Source organism: Taudactylus pleione, unplaced genomic scaffold, assembly GCF_031769625.1.
Source record: "Taudactylus pleione unplaced genomic scaffold, aTauple2 ptg000423l, whole genome shotgun sequence".
Classification (NCBI taxonomy): Eukaryota; Metazoa; Chordata; class Amphibia; order Anura; family Myobatrachidae; genus Taudactylus; species Taudactylus pleione.
Window position 1 is genome coordinate 2,198,103 of NW_028284825.1, and position 17,522 is coordinate 2,215,624.

General features: G+C 41.8%; 1 protein-coding gene across 1 annotated transcript in view; it reads left to right on the forward strand.

Moving 5' to 3' along the window:
* The window catches only part of LAMC1 (laminin subunit gamma 1), a 103,698-nt gene that overhangs the window by 51,782 nt on the left and 34,394 nt on the right, over nt 1–17,522 (forward strand). The window lies entirely within an intron of this gene.

Consider the following 17,522-nt stretch of genomic DNA (forward strand, 5'->3'; position numbering starts at 1 on the left):
TCCGGATTCAGTGTTTTACGCAAACCCGATGATTTGCGTAGAACTCCGATGGTGGGCGATCAGCGAATGCACAGGATCTGTACTGTGCACGTTATGATTGGTCGCAGTGCCCCCTAAGCCACAGCATGATTGATATGCTGCCACCGTTTGGGGACGTGGAAGGGGCGGCGACGGCCAGTGTCACAAAAAAATGGGCCCCATTTTCTTGGCCAGTCTTCTGATGCAGGCTTACTGTCCCCGACTGCATGAATTTCATGGCCAACCTGAGTAACCTGAGGGATTCACACAGTTGATCCGATGCTTGATCCTCTGATGCAGCAGCGGATCACAGAAGCCGGCAGGATGTGTCTATTTTTATTCAAGAAGCCTTCGGCATTGGCATAATTTCGTATTGCCGCTGTGTTGTACAACTCTGACTCAGGCCTTAATATCTGCAGTGTTCTGTCTATTAATCAATAACATATATAAATACTTAAGGTTGGATGTAGAATACCTACAATATGCTGTTTGTTTCTTCATTTATATTAACTTTAGCCTTTATGTGAACCAGCCACAGTAAAGTAACTATGATTTATTTGTCTTGTGTTCTTACTATTATACAAACCTATTGTGATATCTTCCAGTCCCGATCACACATACAGCTTGCCTTAATATTTCTGAAGGGAAATATTTAAGGATGTCTTTCCAGAAAACAATGTTGATTTTTTTTTTTTTTAAATCAAGGGGGAATTCCAAACCTCAGTAATATGATCTGCTTATCCATAATGAGAGGACAGTAATGTGATTTTCTTTCATAAATGGTTGCTTAGTTGATCCAGTAGATTTGTTTTTTTGTTTTTTTTTTCTGTACACAAAAAGAAACCAAAACTTATATTTTCCATAGCAACGAGAAAAAAAAAGAGGCTATTAGTCTATATTTAAGGTTTAGGTTGTAAGCAGGTTTCTCCCCCCTTCTATTTCATTGTATATTCCTGAATATGCACAACTGATGGGTAAACGGGTGTTTTTCTTCTAGATTACTGCACTTTTCATGTACTGAAACTAAATGATCTTGTAATTCCATGGGCGGAATTCAATTGATTCCTGCCCCCATCGCGCCCGACGGAGCTATTCAATTCTTGCTCCTGTTGGGCACGATCAGCTGACAGCGCTATATTTCAGCTCGCAGCCCAGGGGGGTGAGAGCTGAAATGTGCGAAAGTGACATGTTTGGGCGCCCAAACATCACTTTTCGCGATCGCGCCAAGCACTTTGGTCGGGTTTAGCTTCTTTACGTGGCTAAACCCGACCACTTTGGGCGCGATCAGCACGAAAATCTAGAACAATTGTATAGCGGCCCGCGATCTCCTGTCACTTTAGATGGGAGATGCGGGCCGCGAAAACAATTGAACTCCGCCCCATGAGTTGGACATACCATTTTGATGAATGTTTCAAGGCTAAAGAAGTTACATCCACCCAGGCTGGTTTACTAATTAAGGTCCTGAGGTGCAGGTTTGGAAGTAAATCTGGTGCATACTGCTTAAACTAAGCATGCACTAAAGAAATGTGTATATTTGCCCATATATAGAGCCGTATGCGGACATGCAGCAACATGACCGTTTGGTTCACTTCTAGTTGTCCTCATGGGATGTAGTCTGTATCCCGGCTCAAGAATCCCGACTGCTGCGGTTCTGACACTGAGTATTAGGGTTAGGCTGCGGCAAGGGAGGATTAGGGTTAGGCTGCGGGAAAGGTGGGACAGTTTTCTGCCCATTTGAGCGTAAGTGTAACTGCAGTAGTAATGCGTAAAACTCCTCATTGCCCACACTTGTGTGCGCCCATTTTTAGAGCATGTACAGGGCAAATTCACCCAAGCTATGCATCGCAAACTGGCGTATGTTTACATTTATCAGACCCAAAATTTACATCTATAACCTATGGCGAATGATTAGCCGCCAGAGTACCCTGGCTGTCCACACCCCAATCCCACCATCTCCATACTCCAGTTACACACTGATCATATAATACACCTGTTTGCATATCATGTCTGTAGTTCTTTTTCCTATATTATGGGACCTTTTTGCAGGTATGAGCTAAAGCAGGCCATGGCCAAAACACAAGATTGTTTCCTCAGTATTCATCCTAGATGCAGGATAGAGCTGGAGACATGAGGGTCACATAACTCTGCTCTGCAGTCTACTTACAAAAACAGCTGTGTCCACAGAGGACCTCTTTCATTTTCAATTTGGTTTTCTCAAGGCTAGCAATGTATAGTGATCACCATTTTCTAAGTATGTGCTAAGGAAGCCAGGGCTTTAATTATATCCTTGTTTGATTTGTCAACAGAGAGTATAATTAGTGCTATCTCAGACTTTACATTTACAGCCTGTCAGTGCAGAGAGGGTCTGTGTCTGGACATACAATAATCATTTCATGTATACATTGTATTTAGTTTAAACCTGCAAAGTCTACACAGTTATAAGGCTGTCTTGTAGTAGTGCGGTTTACTTTGTTACAGTATAATTATTATGTTAATTATCCATATTTGTTTCCATAGACCTCACATGGATCAATGAATAGAAGTGTATATATAAAACATGGCCATAATTAAAGTTTCCCTATTCAGAGCTGTCTACAGTTCTAACTAATAGGCAAAATGCCACCAAATTTAGTAAGGATACTGTGAAGATGAAAAAAAATTGTTTAAAAATCTGCAGATTTAGGGACATTGTGGCACCTTGCAAGGTATAATGCATGAAGAGGTACCAACAAATGAAGAATAACTAAAGGTGCCCATACATCTGCGATGGATCGGCGTGATGCAGGGATGCTATCGGAATTTTCCGATCGCCCACCATCGATGTTCTGCGATCCGTCGCCGGATCGCAGACATTTGACATGTTAAATGCCCCCGATTTGACGATTGTGATCATTTTTTGATCGCGATCGTCAAATCGCCAATATCCAACATGTTGGATTTCTGCGATGCCGGGTTGCAGCATTGCAGGATCGCGGCAATCCGTCGCAGATGTATGGGGCCCATAAGAGAGACCTAACTTTACCTTTTTTTTTTTTTTTTTTTTTTAATTGTTCCTCTGTTAAAAACTGAAAAAGAAACTGAACTGACCTGTAATTTTAATTCTGAAAAAAAAAAAAAAGCGTGCACTGCACTTGATATACAACATTTGCATAAATCTAAAGTATTTTGCTTTTTTTTTTCCCCTTCAATAGAATACACTTTTAAATTTGACACACACTGCACCTGGCGCCACTGGCTCCATACCACAGCAGCATAGCTAGAGCATGAGCCAAATAAACATCAGAATGGTAGCAGAGTATTATGTGTGTATTGAGTAGTAGTGATTGTGTGTGTTTTAGTTAATGAGTCACTATCAGTAACTATTTAGCTGTAGTAACTGCAGCAGTGATTACTTACTCAGGTTAGCCTACTGTTAACAATTAAACATTTATTCTCCACAAACAGATCACTTATTCATCTATTTGGGACCTTTTAAAATGTCCTCCAAATTGTCCACATAACCTTTAATTGTATACAGCACCTGTTCAGAGCAGGTGACCCTATATTGGGAGCTGAGCCCATTCAGGGGATGCAGCCTAAACAGCTACACAGCCTTTGGGCCAATTTCAATTACCTGCTGCACTTGGCGAGATTGCAGCTCTCCGGTTAAGTGCCCGCGGCTATTCAATTACAACCTGCAGGCTGTACTTAAGGCTGATTTCTGTTCACACCCTTCTTAAATGCGATCCGAGATCAGCAGGAAGTGTGACTTTCGGGGCTTGCCGCAAACGTTTAACCCATAGCTCCAGCCACTTCTCCTGGAATCTGTGTTGCTGCTTGAGATAACCGGCTGCTAATTGAATATCTCTGTGCATTAAACTCAAGAGCATCAACGGCACGGTAAGTCCAGTGCCTAATTGAATTCCCCCCCCCCCCTTCCTCCTATGCGTGAGCTGAACTCCTGACATCCGTAAAGAATGAGGTAGAAAGGAACCTAGAATCAGTCCACTTGCTCTTGTTACCATTAAATTCAGCTCCTGCTTGGAGAGGTTATAAGCAGAGATGGAAGTCGACTGAATCAGATCTAATAAAAGCTACAGGACATCTAGTAAAATGCTTAGTTAAAATGTGTCTTGTGCTGTCATATCAGAAAATATTCATTCTGTAGTTATCTGGCAACTTTATATATTTATAGATTGGCACCAAAAAGTCACTCAATGGCAGAGGATCCGGCCTATGCTTGTCTTGCAGGAGTAATGAACATTGCAATATACAGTATGAAAGTGATCAAGCTGCATACCTGCCAGCATTTATAGTGCAAAATCAGGATTAGGTGGCAATAATGTATATGTTTTCTAATTTTGGGTGGGTTCACTTATTCAATTTATACTTGTATTGCAAAAGTACATTAACTACTTCAAAAAACTTTACTCTGTAGCTCATTGAAGTTTCTTCTTAGGGATGTCCTGACCTTGGATGAGATGTAATTTCCTATGCTGGAGTAAATATAGATTAGACATCTGTTTAATATTATGAGGGCGATTTAAATTGTTTTGCACGCCTCCTGCTGGGCATCTATACGAATAGGTGCCCGACTGAGCAATTCGATTGTTTCTACATTCGAGCACCCATTAGTATTTTACACTCCTAAAAGTACTGCGCAAAACAGCTAAACCAGTCTAAACAAAGCAGATGTCTCTTGCTATGTAATCTAGCTATGTATTGATAACCTTTTAGTGTTTTATTAATTATTTATTAACCTTTGCGTATATAGTGCCAGCATAATCCGTTGCACTTTACAATTGGGAACAAACCGTAATAAAACTAGACTAGGTAATAACCGACAAAGAGGTAAGAGGACGCTACTCGCAAGATTACAATCAATCATTAGGGAAATAGGCATTGATACACAAGGGTAGGTGCTACATATTGCATATTGGGCCAGCCAGATTGCAAAGGTTCTTGATGGGGCTGTATTATCCAGTCACACAGGAATGTTGGCCTGGGTCAGTGGTATGTGAAAGTGAATAAAGAGGAAATATGTAGTTATGTGTGGACTGTCTAGATTGGATGTAATTGTGTATGATAGCATATGGAGGTTATATCGGTTCTTGAATTTATAAGCTGCCTGAAGAGGTGAGTTTTCAGGGAACGCTTGAAGGTTTGGAGACTAGAGGAAAAGCTTATTGTGCATTGGAGGGCATTCTGCAGAGTGGATGTAGCCCATAAAAGGCCTATAACCGTGAATGGAAGCAGGTAATCAGTGAGGCTGAGAGACACAGATCTTGTGCAGATTGGAGAGGTCAAGCTGGGAGTTATTTTGAGATAAGCTAAGAGATGTTTGTTGTAGTTTGGTTAATAGCCTTATGTGGATGGGTGGTGGGGCTTTGTGGTTTCCAGCACTTCTCCAAGATTTGATAGCAAGATATGTGTTGTTTTTTTATTTTTGTTTTTTTAACCAAAAAATATAGTAAAACGAATATAGTGTACACTGTGTGAGTCCAAATCATACATGTAGTATGATAAATGATCACTGACTCTTCAATACAATTGAGCATTGGGTAGTATTGTACCGTTACCCACCGATGATTGCAGATTGCACTGGTGGCTTTCAGACCTTCTGGTAGGTTTTCCTCCAAAAAGGGTTACAGAAAAAACGGGATGTAGTCAGCATCCCGACAGTCAGAATGCCTCCAGTGTCAATTCCAACTGTGGCATCACGACTGTTAGAATGCTGACAGATTGCGGAGTTAAGTATTAGGGTTATGGGGAGGGTTATATTTAGGCACTAAGGAAAGGGTTGGGCGGGTTAGGAATAGGCTGCGGGACGGGAGAGTAAGGGGGGAGGATTAGGCTGAGGGAGGGGATGGTTATAATACAGAAATTTGTTGAGATTCTGACTGTTGGAAATGCCGCTGTCTGTATTCTGACAGTCTACTGTGAATTGGACCAAATAAATCCTTCAAGATTGTACTCACCCTTTATAAATGTGTTAACCAATATTTACAATTTTGCTTAAAGTTTATACATGTATAGTGTTCACTCTAGGTCCAGCAGCAGGCAGGGCGCCGGACCTAGAGCTAGGGCACATCGAATAGGGGATGTGGCCAAAGAAAAGGGAGCTTGTCTTTATGACGCGTCCCCTTTTCGTTACTCCTGAGGGCGTGCCTGGCACTTGGACATGCCGGGCAGCCCCCAAGTGCTGCAGTCACAGTGAATGTATGCCGGGCACATGCGCCCAGCATCCATTCACCGGCGGTGACCGCTGCACCGCCGTTTTGACCACCCGCAGGACACTGTGACCCGTGGGTGGAGACAGAACCCACAGGCTGTCTCAGCGGGGCGCCGCGCTGGAGGGCAGGGTGCTTTCTGCCCTTCAGAAATAGGGCAGGGCAGGGCGCCCCAATTAAACAGCCTAGCGGGAACGCTACATGTATATTTAAAGATTTTCAGACATGTTACAATCTGATAAAGGTCAATTTTCAGATGTATTTGATTGCTGAGTACCTTACCCCATTTTATATTGTTCTAGGTCAACTTCTCCTTTTTCCCCCCTCATGTGCTCTCCCTTTGTCTTACCTTCCTGTTCCTCCTCCCACTAACCTGATTTGCTTTATCTAATAAAATAATTTACCCAAGGCCGGGCTTAATTATCTTTTCTAGAGTAATATTGTGCGGATTTCCATTCCTATTGTATTACACTGTTTATTTATTACCAGTTATTTATATAGCGCACACATTCTGCAGCGCTTTACAGAGAATAGTTGGCCATACACATCAGTCCCTGCTCCAGTGGAGCCTTAAGGTGGGTACACACTATACAGATATAGTTGTTCGTACACACTGGTTGTTCTTACACACTGAACATCCATCTGTGTCTGCCCGCAGGTCCCGACGACCAGGGGGCATATCCCGCCCCCCTCCTCGCAGCTGCCGACCGCCCATACACACCTGCCGATGGACAGATATGTCTGCAGACGTATCTGTCCATCGGCTGCGCAGCACAGCCAATGCGATATATCGGTGAACGCGGATGTTCACCGACTTATCGCGGGTACACACTGCCCGACGGGCAGCAGATACATTGGCCGATCAATTGATCAGTGTGTACCCAGCTTTAGTTTATATTCCCTACCACATGTCTCACACACACACACACAGTCACTCACTGTTGGGAGCCAATTAATTTACCTGTGTGGGAGAAATCCGGAGTACCTGGAGGAAACCCATGCAAGCACAGGGAGCATATACAAACTCCACACAGTTAGTAGTGGGAATTGAACCCAGGATATCAGTTTTGTGAGGCAGTAATGCTAGCCATTACACCGTCTGTGCTGCCGTTGTTGTAAATGACTGTTGAATATGTTTTGTACTTTCATGAGAATGGAACTGTTAATTTGTCTATTTACTTGTATGTACAATATGTACGTACATGATACAGGTACTGAACAGGGTGGGTAGGAACCGCACTAACAGAGATAGGTAGTGAGGGAACAGGGACTAGAAAGGGGTGGTTGTGGAGGTGGTAGTGATGAGGGATGTGAGTAAATACAAGGGGGAAAGAGGTAGGGAAGCTTGTGGTGAAGTGTAGGGTCTGGGTGTGTGTTGGGGGAGGGGAAAGTGCTGCACCTTCTTACAGTAGTACCTAGTCCTGTCTGTAGTAACAATGAAATATGGAGGTTAGGTGCGCACCATTCATGATACAGGTACTGTTTGACATACTCGTTGTAAATTACTATTTATGTATGAAAAATTCCAATAAATATTACTTAAAAAAAAAAGTGTTATTTGCCTTGGACATTCATTTATAATCCCAATGTCCTTCGGTTTAATATTAATGAGAATAGTCCTGTTCTCATTACAGAGAGGATTTAAATAATCTAGAGTACTAGGACTTTTTGCACACTTCTGCTTGCCACCATCAGGGGGCTGCGAGCAGAAAAGTGGGTGCCAGATCGGAGCCACAATTGAATTGCACCGTCGGGCACCCATTAATTGTCGTCACCTAAAAAACAATTGAATCCCCACTATGTTTCATACATGCATTTTTTTTGCATATTGTCCCAAAGCATGCCAATGCCAAATTCAACCTATTTCCACCACTTACCAGTAGCAGGTTCTCCCGAACCATATTCCACCTGTGGCAGTTCATAGTCGGGAAGCTGGGAGGGCAGGGTTCATATATGTTGGGCGAGTTCCAGGGCAGTGTTGGTCTTTGATGGCCCTTCACTTTGCGGGCCGCATTCCATTTGAGAAGGGGTGGGAACCAGCAGGCCAAACCAGATCGCCACACGGACTACATTTTGCAAACCTTTAATTAATAAATATATATACAAACTCAATATACTTTCATTATTGCCAATTTATAGTCTGCGCTAGAATACTGCAGATCAGTATTCCAAAATGTTTAACTCTCTGCTGTGTGGTTATTTTTGTTTGGGCCCTAGCTCATCTCATAATTTGACATCTCTTAATTTTTTTTTATTTTTTTTTTATAAGAGTAAGATGCCTTGCTTTCAGGGGGTTAATGACGTTAAGATGTGTAGAAGAGTATTTGTAATGAAGTGCAAAGGCTTTTTTTTAGCAAATAAAAGAAAGCACTTACTTAGAATTCCCCCTTTAATCAGTTCTCTGGTTGTTTGTTTTTAGAGATTACGGCTGTTTGCAAAAGCTTTTGGCACAAAACTGCATCCTGCAAACATTACATTTCCAACTACACGGAAGTGACCAGTATATAATGTATCCCCCCCAGGCAGTGTGCATTATATCACAGGAAAAAACAGCACCTCAAGGAGGGAAATATATGTAAGGGATTTCTGGTTTACATGGTCAGCGGTTATTATCTATCACCTACTGAGCTTAGTGGCATTCATTCCATTTAAAGTAACATAGAAACAGTGAACAATACAATGAATGACATTATCCTGTCTCCCGGGGACAAGGAAACAGCTGTTTTACACTGAAAATGTTCCTTCTTACAAGTATCTCTTTAATAGAGCTTAGAAAGGTGTTTCTACCAAGCTTTAATATGAACTGCAACCTTTTAGCTCCCACACACATCACCTGCATGACATCACACAGGTTGCTTGCATGAAAACATGTGTTTTTTTAGTCAAGAGCTGATGATGTCATATGGGGGGGGCAGAAATCTGCATAGCTCTGTATTTCAAAGTACTGTTAGATACACTGTATAGTAAAGTATCTAACGGGCAATATAAGTTAGGTAGGAGTTGCAAGTGACAAAACAGACTATTGAGACTTTATACATCTGACTTTAAAAATAAAGTGATCACAAATGTAATTTTAACCTGATCCATGAGCTGTGCCAGCTCATGAATGTTCCCATTGCTCAATAGAAAGTTTGGTGGGTTGTCCATTTAAATATTATTGAAGGATGTTCATTACCTATGACTGGGAGAAGGATACATCCTCTTTAGAGCATAAGGGCCTCTGTGTAACCATAACATAGCATTGTGTAGAATGGCTCAGCTTGCCACTATATTGGAACTAATCGGGCAGATCAGTATAGTTTAATTCTGGAAGATGTTGAGCATGGCTGAAAGCACCAAATCCCACTACAAAACCCCCCTGTGATGACAGAATGTGGTGTGGATAGAACGTGTACAAATAAGGCATTGTAGGTCTCTGCACAGCATGTGTCTAAGTTCATGTGGAAAGCTAAGCATTACTGTTTTTAGTGTAAAAAAAAACCCCAAATGATATATAAATGTGATATAAAACAGTAACTTAATACTATTTACCCATTCTTTATATAGCGCACACAGCCTGATTCAGAGATGGGTGCAATGCGAACGTTTATGCCATTGAGCGGTTATTAGAGGTCTGCGCATGTGTCAAATTTTTTTTTACCGTTGCTGCTCGCGATTTTTTTTGCAAAATGATTGACAGGCAGGGACCACTTGTAGGCAGCAACAGGGGTGCTGACTCAGATGCAGGCGTGTCGCAAACTTTTTCAGGGCGTGTCTCAGCCTGTGACTGCGATCCTGTAAGTGGTAAAAATGACCCCAGCGTCTCGGTTCCGACAGCCATTCCATGTAACCATAGTGTTACTCAGAACTCCATTTATTGACTGATCTGCGGCCGATGCTGCTTCTTTGTAGGCGATCGATTGGATTTGCAGAGCCGCAGGTGGGCGTCTCACAACCCCTCCCAGCTACTGCAACATTTGCATATTTTTGCACGCCTGCTGCGCACAAATTCACAACAGCGGTGGAATTAGCGGCCATCTCTGAATCTGGCCCACATTCAACAGCACTTTACGTCTGGCGCTGGAACTTGGCAGCGTACTTGGCTTGGGCACCTTCATTTGGATTTTTTTCATTCTGATCTCCAATTTCTGGGTTGGAATTTTAAAAACAAAAGAAATTATGTTCTGGTTATGTAACCTGTCACTATGGAGGAGCTTGCTAAACAACATGCCTACTATGTAGCTGGCTGCTGTGTCTGCATTAATAAATGCAATTGTTTTGTTAAAGAAAAAAAGAAGGGACCTTTTTGAAAGGGGGATGAAAACCTCCGGTGCTGTAGTGTTACTTGTCCGTCCAAGGCTGGAATGTTCAAGATAGGACATGAATATTGAAAATCTTAATGGGATGTGTGTTTAGTCTAGAGTTTACATGACCGCAATCAGTTCAAGTATAATTTGTATTGCAGAACTATATACATAAGAATACGATGTGTATCATTTTTGGCCAAATGTTTATGAACCATAGTATATAGGAAGGAAGCATTGCCAGCCACGTTTGTGTGGCTGATAAACATAGACATATATGTGTATAGATTTAGAAAAAGCAGATCATTTTCTGGTCTAAATGATGGAATATTGTATGTTGGTGGTTAGAAAAAAATGCATTAATTAATCAGACTTATTGCTGTTCCTGTAGCTTGTGATTTTATTTTAGTTTTTTATATGTTACATACAGACTGGCATTTGCAATAAAGTTTTTTTTTTTCTTGCATTTCAAAACAGAAGTAAAAGCACATCGCATTGCCCTTATGTAACATATGTTTGTATTTTATATGCGTAAGATGAGGGAGGGTTTATACTAGGGGTGAGCGGATTCGGTTCTACTCTGTTCCGTTCGGATTTAAAAACTGAATCTTATTGGGTATCAGCTGTCACGAGTTTTGGATAGCCAATAAGATTCGGTTTTAAAATCCGAACGGAACAGAGTAGAACCGAATCCGCTCACCCCTAGTTTATACCGGCTTCTGCCACAAAAATGGATGGTCTATTTCTTAATCAAGATGTACATGTAAACACTTAACTGCAACTTTTAAGCCGGGTACACACTGAGCGATGTGTATCGGTACCATATGTAGGGATGACATTTCGTACCTCGGGTACACATTAGAGCAAGTTAATGAATGACGGAATGATCCCTTGTTCCGTCCTTCATTACCTGCAACGGGGCTGAAGGCGATTTATCGTTGGACGTGCAGCACGGCCGACCGTACTATATCACAAGCGACCGCGGGAGTGTGCATATTGGCCGTACACACTGAGTGATGCGACCGATATGTCGTTCCGATTCGGCCAGAAACGACATATCGTGCCGACATAGTCTCAGCGTATACCCAAGATGAATTGTAAATTTTCATCAGTGTTAAACTAGAAGAACTGTTTAAAACAGACCAGCTGAAGTGCAATGCAGCTTAAATGTAGGTATTCACAGAATGTGTGCTAGCTCATTGGTTCAGTGATTTTTATTTTCGCGTCTAATTACATGCACATAATGCATCTTACAGGCAGAATTTTAGCTCCACTGTGTATGTAGCCTAAAACTGTTGAGTAAGCATCAGAAAATAGATGGAATAGGAGTGTATAGCCTATGACGTAGATGTGAGGAGCCGGCTGTGGTCAGATTCTGCAAATAGCACATTCTGAGACAAGTGTCTCCTAATGAGGTGATTGCTATGTCTGTACAGGCCATGCAGCCCAGACATCCAGCATAGTGTGACTGTCTTTCCAGGACTCCTACTGTATTATCTGCACAGGAGAATTTCTATCAGCTTTAAGACCAGCCTTCGTCTTTTATTTATCTTTTCACTGTCCATTCTTAAATTAGATCTCCAAATATAGTTAATTGTACTTTTATCTGATGCCTATCTTTTAAATGACACAAAATAGCAGTATCCTACCAGAGTGAAATAGAAGAAATGCTCCCTACAGTTATATTTTATTAGCCCGGCATAGTGAATGCTCCCAGTAGAGTCATTTTGTTAAATTGCTAATATTGCAGCTATTGAAGAGTGCAGGAGTTCAGATAGTAAATGGTCCAAAAAGAGAAGCTGTGCAACATATGTGGACTGCTGTAGCACACACGCTAGTTTATATGTCTAGAAGTTAAGTGGAAACATAGGGTATGCTTTAATTGACCTCTAAAAAGTCATTTGGACTCAATTCCAGGATATAGATAATTTTTCAGAGCACAAATCAACTACACAGCTCACTACGTAAACCTACATCTCAAAAGGCAACATTATAATGTTACATTAGTATAGATAGTCTCTGAAGTCCGTTATATGGCTGTGAGAATTCCGCAATTTTCTGGACAAGTTAAGAATTAAAGTAAAACAGAAAGGGTACTCAACAGCCTATATTATGCTGGGTCCCCACCATAGAACCAGAAATACACAGGAAGATACAAAAGTCTGTGTAATAATGGGCACTAACTGGCAAAATAGGACAATAGATCAAGGGTTATACATATGCAACCAATCCATAATCCCCACAAGCATTCAATGAGATGGAGATGCATTCAGTGGTCTTATGGTGCTGAAGAGTTTTCTTCCATATGATACATATGGGAGGAAGACAATCAGAAGTCTGATATTGTAATTGCATAAAATAGGCACTTAGTAGATGGATGAGCCAATAATGAAATTCTAATGAGATTTTTGTACCCCTATATAGGTTAATGAGGTGAAGAAAAACTTTGGGGTGTACCCCTTAAGTAATTTGCTTACTTTAGCTTTACTTAAAGCCTTTGGGGTGTGTCTATAGAAATCCTCCTTATTAGGTTTTCAGGAGTGGTTTAATCTTGATTGAATACTCCTATAAAAAAAAAAATAGTGTAATGCCTTTAAAAAAAAAAAAAAAACACTATTACATCATGTACATAAAACTTGCAGTAAAAAAAACACAAGATGGAGTATCGCAAATTTTGGGGTGGGAACTGCATTGTGGATAAGCTGGAATGGGCGTTTTATAGGCTGTAGGTGGGCCTGAAGGCGCTTCAGATTTTTAGTGGATTATTAGATGGCACAGTCTTTCAAAATTCAGTGGTTCCCTTCGAGATTGTAGACCACAGTCTGCGTTCCAACGCGTTTTGAGGTCATACAGCCTCATTTATCAACGGGTTTATCACTCAAAACTAGTGATAAATATCACTTTTTCTGATAAATGGTGCTCAGCCAATCGGTTCCCAACTGTCATTTTTCTAACAGTTGACAGTTGGGAGCTGATTGGCTGAGCACCATTTATCAGAAAAAGTGATATTTATCACTAGTTTTAAGTGATAAACTCGTTGATAAATGAGGCCCTAAATATGATATCCGGTTTAAGACACCTACTACTTTGAAACTTTCAGTAGGAATTCTGCCATATTTAAGCACATTGGCTATTAATGAATGAGAGTGTAGGATCCATGGCCTATGTGTTTGACATACAAAGGTAGTAATAGATGTGGAAAAGCAGGAAATCTACTTGAAACCATGAAAGCAGTAAAGTCACTATTTGACAACATATAGACTGTGTGTAGTTAGCTATATCATTTACATGATATACTCAGCGTGCTTATACTTTACTAAATATGTCCGCCATGCTATTTCGCTTCTCTGCACTGTCTTGCTATGTTAATGTTACTGAGCAGGCAGGGTTTAAGTGACAGCTTTGCAAACCTGCTATGCAGAAATACACATTGTGAATTCATACACAGGTGGTTGCTGTTTTTTTACCTAGATAAGATCCCATTATGAAATTGCCCAAATATGTAAGAGGAGCTTCAGATATTCATGTAGGGGGAGATGTTACATGGGGATGTGGTTAATTTACCGCCAACCTTTGGAATCCCAACGGCGGAAGGGCCGACCCTGGACTAAAGATAGGCGTCTGCATTTTGACGTCTATCTTTAGCCCCATGCCAAAATCCCGACACCTGCTATCCAGAACGAGGTAAGCTGGGGACAGTTAGGTTGTAGCCGCGCTGGTGGGGGAGGTTTAGGTACCCCGGGGGGATTTAGGGTTAGGCACCCCCTGGGGAAGGTTAGGCTAGAGGAAGGGAGGGTTAAGGTGCAGGGGGGGGGGTTAGGCGCCCCCCAGGGAGGTTGGGGTTAGGCACCACTAGGGGGGAGTTAGGGGGGGGAGAGGGAAGGGATAGGGTACTTGCGTGCCCCTGTCGGGATGTTCTCCTGTCGGGCTTCCCGCGTCTGTATGAGAATCTGCGGCTATTCAGCCATTGGTGTTTAATACCAATTCCGCAGCATGTATCAACTACAACGGAATCTCCCAGCAACACTGAACATTCATGTTTGATAACTGAACATTTTAATTTTGAGATCTCTTTTGTGACCTTGAAAAAAGACCACTTTGATTTAACCCGGGACAGCTAATATCCATGTGATGAACACTTCATGGTGTACATTTTCCCACAGACCTATCTGTCCTGACCCGTCTTCAGCTTTTCTGCACCTGTTTGTTTCTCTCTCCCCCTCAGCTCCGTGGAGTGTATGGAATTTTGTTTAGGATCCTACACATCCTGCCTGAGAGATTATTTCCTGTAACCATCTGCGTCTGGGTGGGATACCTGTGGGGAATTAGTATGCGCCCAGCAGCAGCGGACATATGCTGTGGAGTCCTATCAACACAGCATTAAGCTATGAGGCGACATTTAAGATAGCAAAGTAACAAAGTTTTACTGGATACAGGGAGAGGTCAGTGTTATAGGATCAGAATAACTGAAAATGTAACAACTGGATCCGGTCTATAGATCTACATTAAAAAGGTCGACAATATTTAGATAGACACCAGATGTTAGACCATCAATAGGTTGACAGGGGCATAATGTAGACACACTAAAGGTCGACATGTAAGGAAGTCGACAGGTACAAATGGTTGACACATTATCATCTTTTTAGGTTAGGGTTAAGCACCAAGGGAGGGTTAGGGTGAAGATTAAGGTTAGAAGATTTAAAAAAATGCATCGACCATTTGTGTGTCAAGCTTTTGACCATTTGTACTTGTCAACCTTCTTACACGTCGACTTTTAGTGTCAACTTTTTGTCTCTGTCGACCTATTGACTGTCTAATATCTGGTGTCTATCTGACATTGTCTACCTTTTTACTGTAGATCTTTCAATCCACATCCATAACAACGGTCCCTAGATTGTAAGGGGTCTATTTATTAAGCAGTGTTAGGAGACAGAGTGAAAAGTGATAAGGTGCCAGCCAATCAGCTCCTAACTGCCATCTCATAGGCTGTGTTTAAAAAATGACAGTTGGGAGCTGATTGGCTGGCATCTTATCACTTTTCACTCTGTTTCCTAACACTGCTTAGTAACTAGACCGCCCTAATGCTGGGTACACTCTGACAGATACATTGATCGACCAATATATCTGCTGTCCGTCGGCCAGTGTGTACCCGCGATATGTCGGTGAACGTCATCGTTCACTGACATATCGTATTGGCTGTGCTGCACAGCCGATGGACAGATATGACAGCAGACATATATGTCCATTGGCAAGTGTGTACGCCGCCCTTACACACACAGCGGCAGTCGCGAGGATGGGGCAGGACGCCGCCGTCGGGACCCGAGGGCACAAGCAGATGATGGCCATTCAGTGGGTATGAACGACCATCATCTGCAGATATATTTGTCAGGTGTGTACCCACCTTAAGTCTCCTCTCTCTCTCATTTGTTAAAGCATCTACTCCAGTGATTCCCAACCACGGTCCTCAAGGCACACTAACAGTCCTGGTTTTGGTGATATCCAGGCTTGAGCACAGATGGTTAAATCAATATAACTGAGGTACTAATTAAGTCACCTGTGCTCCAGTATGGCTATCCTCAAAACCTGGACTGTTAGTGTGCCTTGAGGGCCGTGGTTGGGAACCCCTGCTCTACTCTCTCCACAAAATGTTATATACCCATAATGCTTTGTTCCTGAGAAGACACAATAGTGATATTTAGCGTGCAATGATTGTGCTGGAAAGTTATCTGCAGTTGTACCTTTGTCTATTTTTAAAAGGCTTTTTGTTGCATCTCATTTACATAGACACGTTATGCCAATTAGTTTTACAAATACAAATCTCCCTGTAACTCTTTGTTTTGTTTAATCTGCCCAGACACTGGCCAATCATGGACCACTGCACACAATGGGGTGGTAGTTTTTATTTGTTGGCCATATTTGCAGTCTCACTGGTATATTTAATGTATGTTGATCACTATTTAGCAGACACGTACAAAGTGATATTGGGAAAATTAGCAGCTGACCTGAGAGTGGGGGACAGCATCTTATCCTTTTTAATAAATCAATTTTTGTGTTACAATAAAGAATGATTTCAGTATTTTTACCCAAACAGACTATTTAGTCCTTTTCTTGCAGAACTTGGACTACTGCTTGCAGACTTGTACAGCTTCTGTCCTTACAAACCTATTTCCCAGATCATTCATTGTGCAGTGTTCTAGAGAGACTACAAATATATGTTGGTCATGATTGTGTTCAACCTATGGGGGAATCCAATGCAGATCCTGCTGCTATAACGCAGGCGGCTGCCGCGCAAATTCGGCTTTGCAAACGAATTCACCCTTCATTTAAACTCCCCCCGTGTTTTATATTTATATATATATATATATATATATATATATATATATATATATATATATATATATATATATAAATTTGTTAGCAACCTACCTGGGGTAAGCACAATAGAAATTAGTGACATCCATTTGGACTGAAAAATTTCATTTTATCTTAGATAATTAATAGGCTGCATTCTCAGAAACAAAATGGCCGCCCCCACCCTGTGGTGAAATGAGTACACTGGGTATAAGTGGAGCAGTGATGGAGCTGGGTGATTTTGTTTGCCTCTGTCACCATTATCAGATTGTATTGCAGTGGAAGATGCAGTCAGCATCAGAGGAGAGAGCGTAAATGGCCGGAGCGGCTGGCGCGAAAGCTCTGTGTGCCTGTGTATGTTCCATAAACCAAGAATGAAACGGCTGGTTTGCAGCTGTGCACATCAGCCTGGGAACCTTCGTGCTGGACAGTTATTCCAGATGTTCTGTGAAATAATTGCGTAGGGGGGTGCCTGTTGTTGTAACGGACACCCTGTCTGAATCTCTCATCTCTCAGTTGTCTTCCCCCTCTTCTATTACATGTGTCTTTCATATGCATATTTTCCTTCCTTAGTCAGTTTTCTAACTTCTGTTTTAATGACCGGGGAAGTGTTTGTCTGATCCACACACCATAAACCCCCTCATTCGGCGCTGGTGCTTAC